The sequence below is a fragment of the Canis aureus genome, chromosome 22, assembly GCF_053574225.1.
Source record: "Canis aureus isolate CA01 chromosome 22, VMU_Caureus_v.1.0, whole genome shotgun sequence".
Lineage (NCBI taxonomy): Eukaryota > Metazoa > Chordata > Mammalia > Carnivora > Canidae > Canis > Canis aureus.
The window spans coordinates 29,558,345-29,562,945 of record NC_135632.1 but is presented as its reverse complement, the minus strand read 5'-3'; the positions used below and the strand labels follow the sequence as shown (position 1 = coordinate 29,562,945).

General features: G+C 45.2%; 2 pseudogenes; one reads left to right on the top strand and one right to left on the bottom strand.

Moving 5' to 3' along the window:
- Positions 1-409: 409 nt before the first annotated feature.
- Positions 410-1,984, bottom strand: LOC144294252 (transcription initiation factor TFIID subunit 6 pseudogene; annotated as a pseudogene).
- An 84-nt stretch (positions 1,985-2,068) lies between these two features.
- LOC144294250 (nuclear receptor subfamily 2 group C member 2 pseudogene) lies at positions 2,069-4,073 on the top strand (annotated as a pseudogene).
- Positions 4,074-4,601: the final 528 nt, after the last annotated feature.

Sequence of the window (4,601 nt, the reverse complement as noted above, 5' to 3'; positions counted from 1 at the left end):
ATATCTTTTCCCATTTGTTTTGTTGGTGGTTTCCTTCACTGTGCAAAAGCTTTTTTAGTTTGATGTAGTCCCTCTTGTCTATTTTTGTTTTTGTTGCCTTTGCTCTTGGTGTCAAATCCAAAAAATTATCACCAACACCACTGTCAAGGGGCCTCACTGCTTATGTTTTCTGCCAGGAGTTTCATGGTTCCAGGTCTTACATTGAAGTCTTTTCTTTCTTTCTTTTTTTTTTTTAACAAATCAAACTTTTATGATATGGAATTGGCTGCACAGTATCTAAATAGAAAGTAATGTGGGAGAAACAGTCTGCCACCCAGCATGCATGTAAGAATCTGGGGGGAAGAAGAAAGTAGACTGATGTGTAACAGCATCAAGGAGCAGGGTGATGTGAGCAGCCAGATCTAGGGGACTAGAAGCCATTAGCCTTTGGAGTCCCTGGAGCTGGAGGAGGGCTGTCCCCAGCTTCCTATTTCCCTCACAGAAGGCACTGCCCTCAAGTTGGGAGGGGGCTGAGGACTGGGAGAAGGATGGGTAATAGGGCATCCTTTGCCCCTCCTCTATTGGGGGAAGAGAGACCATGACATACTTCTGGACAATACCAGGGACCAAAGGAAGGTGGGGGTGCAATTGTGGCCATGGAGATCAGTAGTATAACAGTGGGCTGCACACTGGGGATAGTGGTGGTGACAGGAGAGGTAGTGCTAGAACCTGCACCAGAAGATGAACAGCTGAGGGATAAGACCTATTGGGTATAAGAGTCATGGAGGACAATGACATTATCCTAAACTTGGTTAGAGGAGGGGAAGAGTAAGATGGAGCAGCAGTTCACAGACACACCTGTGTCTGGATGGGCAGTATGGTGGCACCGGAACCTTTAGCAAAACAGAGGTCCTAGGACCAAGCTGAGGGGCCCGTAAGAGGTCATTGTGGACCAATGATGAGGGGTGATCAGAGCAGTCCTGCTGACCTACTGAGCCTGTAGAGCAACCTGGCCAGAGCTCTGCCACATGGGAGGAAAGGAGGAGTCCAGGGCCCCAAATTCTGCCCCACAGGAATCCTAATTATCAGATGTGGGAGCAGCTGGTACTAAGGCATAGTGTTTCAGGAGGAGGCCCTGCATGTGGTCAACTCAGATGCAGTTGATGTTGCTCAGCACAGGGCCATCCAGGACACTGCAGAGCCACTTCACTTCCTGCTGTAGTCATGGTAGAATCAGAATCTTAATCACATCGTGTCCCAGCTCTGCCAAGCCTGAAATGGAGCCACCATGAGTTATCCACAAGTCTTCTCAGTCCACCTAGCTCTTGGTGAAGGTCATAGTGACCTGGGACTGGATGTTGTTAGTAGTTGTGCAGAAATGTCTACAGATCTGGGCTATGAGGCAGGTGGCAAATCACCCAAGGATTGTCCACATCTGACTGCAGGCCCAGATGTCTGCCTGAAAGGCAGGTCCTCACAGCTGGAATCAATTCATGTGTGGAGTTTTCTAAATCCAGTGTGGGGTTATCCTTCAGTACCATCACCATGCACATTGGAAAGATGAGCAGATTTTGGAAACGTCTGCTCCCTTTCCAAATATAAATCTCAGTCTCAAACTGTACACTCTAGTACTGCTGTAGAGACATACAATTATTTCCTAGTTCATATAATCTTGGGTTTTATATATACATACACACACACACACATATACACATATATAAATACCTGATGCCAGATTTTTTCATAAATACTTCAGCTACTGTAAATATTGTCTCTGAATCATTTTAGAAAATCAACACAATGTATTAAAATCAAGTGTTGGGAAATTTCATGGTCTCACAACTTTTATTTTGGAGTTGCGCTATTATTACATTTTATTTAACTCTGGACTACAGATCAATTATACTTAGTAGTTCCTAAGGCTTCATAAAGTAATTTTTCAAACTTTAAAGAAAAAAGCAAGCCAGTTACAGAGCCACAGGGGTCATGAACTCTGACCTTGCATTGACAAAAACAATAACAATCTTTCCTCACAACCCCGGGGTGCTCACAGCCATCTCCTATGCCCTCTGCCCCACAACCATCCCCTATGCCCTCTGCCCCCTGGCCCACAGCCTTATCAGCCCACCACCCTAGGCTCCTGCCACCAGCCAAATGCCTGGGAGCTGGGCCTCTTGTGCCCTACCCTCTGCCTAGGGCCTCCACAGACACCTTACCTGCTTCTAGGCCACTTGGGTGCCAAATCTCGAATTTCTCTGGTGATTTCGCTTCCCAGGCAGCTACAAATTTGGGGAGACTGGTTCAGTGCAGGGTGGCTGAGGCACTGCACACAGATCTCTTGCAGGAATTTCCGGCATGAGAAATTCAGGCCGTCCAGGTGCACCCAGGTAACCTCCGCTCACTCTGCTGTAGCCTGGCCTCAGTGTGCTCAGGTTGCTACAGACCAGCAGACAGAAAATCCAGATAGTCACCGTGGTGGTAGATACCTCTGGATTCTGAAAGCACCATTCCAGATGGAGCTGGGACTGAGAAGGGGATCCCAGCTTTCCTGGAGACATCCAGTGCCAGGTAGCTCATTCTCACCACCTGGGATAACCTCATCCTTGGCAGGATCCAAATCATAAGGGACTCTGCTTCTGCAGAGCATTTCCTCTGGAAGGCCCACATACTGCGGCCCCAGGGGGTGGAGTACTATATGGTCTGTGGCCACAAAGCTCCTGGTTGTTGCTATGGATGGAGATGTCAGTTGTGAAGAATGCAAAATGTATTCAAAAGAGGTACAAGGAAAATTTGAGCTACATCTGTCAGAGCAACCAAGACTGTATCATCAATAAGCATCACCAGCACAGCTGTCAGTTTTGTTGAATAAAAAAATGCTTAGAGACGGGTATGGAAATGTAATCTATACAGTGAGAACAGAAGCCCTTTGGGGGTTAGGGGGCATTTAATGTGCAATGGGAGAAACCAAGCAATTGTGCTGCTTTAACTAAGAAACTTGAAATCATCCAGGAGCCTTTGATATATGCCAGGATGGTGTAGTTCTCCTGACCATGTATTCTAAACCTGAGACAAGCAAGGGGGCTCTGGGCATACTAGCAAATATAGTAACCTCCTTTGTAGACCTATATAAACCCCTTAACAATGGTAATGCTTTGGAAACACCATGGGAGAACCAGTCTGAAAGTGAGATTCTTTCAGCATTTGATATGTTAGCAAAAGCACTAATACCACAGACAGCTTCATGTCTCCAAGCCTAGCAGGGAGGACAGACACCAGTGGAGGATCCATGGAGCATCCATGTTATCACTGGAGACCAGTCCCCACCCACCATTGAGGTCAAAGGCTTCCTCCTTTTAGACACTTAGAACACATGTAAGCTCATAATGATACGAGTACCTCAACATGGGCTACATCTGCAAATCTACATCACACTTGCTTTTCCTCCCCATGCATCACCCCAGGCCAATCCCAGCAGTTCAGACACTTGGTCAGGGATGCAACGCCAGCCTCAAGCTGTCCTGTTGGAATGAGCTCTTCACCCTTGGCCTGACCCAGTGTGCTCAGGTTTAAGTCTCTCCAATATCCTGGCAGCTACCATCAACCACCTGTAGAACTGCATGAATGAAGATAAACTTTCTGGTTACTGGATAAAGCAAGTCAAGGAGCACATCTGGAAGCATCAGTAGGACTTCTATTAACAGTAGGGTGAAGCTGAACATAGACAGCGGTGAGTATGCACACCTTAAAGCTACAGTTCTCTTTAGTCCTGACCATCCAGGTTTGACCAGCACAAACCAGACTGAAAAAGTCCAAGAAAAAATAGAGATAGACTTACAAGACTATGTTCAGAAACCCTACTCAGAAGACACCTTCTGAGTGGCCCAGATTCTCATATATCCGCTGGCCACAGGCTATCAGCTCCAACAGTAACAGAACTTAATTTATTTCATTTTATTTATTTGTTTATTTATTTTTACTGGCCTCATTGTCAATATTTTGATAGCATAATTCCCTACATCCTCAAGATGGAGATGACAGAGTATAATGACCAGATCACCAGAGCCAGTCTCTGGTGCACTGCACACACCTGCTGAGGAACAAAAGAATCTTCCTATTTTTTTTTTAAGATTTTACTTATTTACTCATGAGAGACACAGAGGAGGAGGCAGAGACATAAGCAGAGGGAGAAGCAGGCTCCCTGCGGGGAGCCCGATGCAGGACTCAATCCAGGGCCCTGGGATCACGCCCTGAGGTGAAGGTAGATGCTCAACACTCAACCGCTAAGCCACCCAGGCATCCAACCTATTTCTTATTTTTAAAGACAAGAATTACCCATACCCACAGAATGCTCTTAATTCATCTGGCAATACTTGTTATGTTGTCCTTTTATAGAGGAAAAAAATTTTTTTTCAAAAAGTGACAACCACTAATTGGGCAAAAAGAGGAAAAATAGCAATTTCTAAAGATTACTAATTTTAATCAAAAGTTTTATTGACATAATTTTAGATTCACATGCAGTTCCAAGAAATGATACAAAGATCCCTGTACACTTTGCTCAATTTGCCATAGTGGTAACATTTTATAATACTATAGTATTATATCACACCAAGATATTGACAATA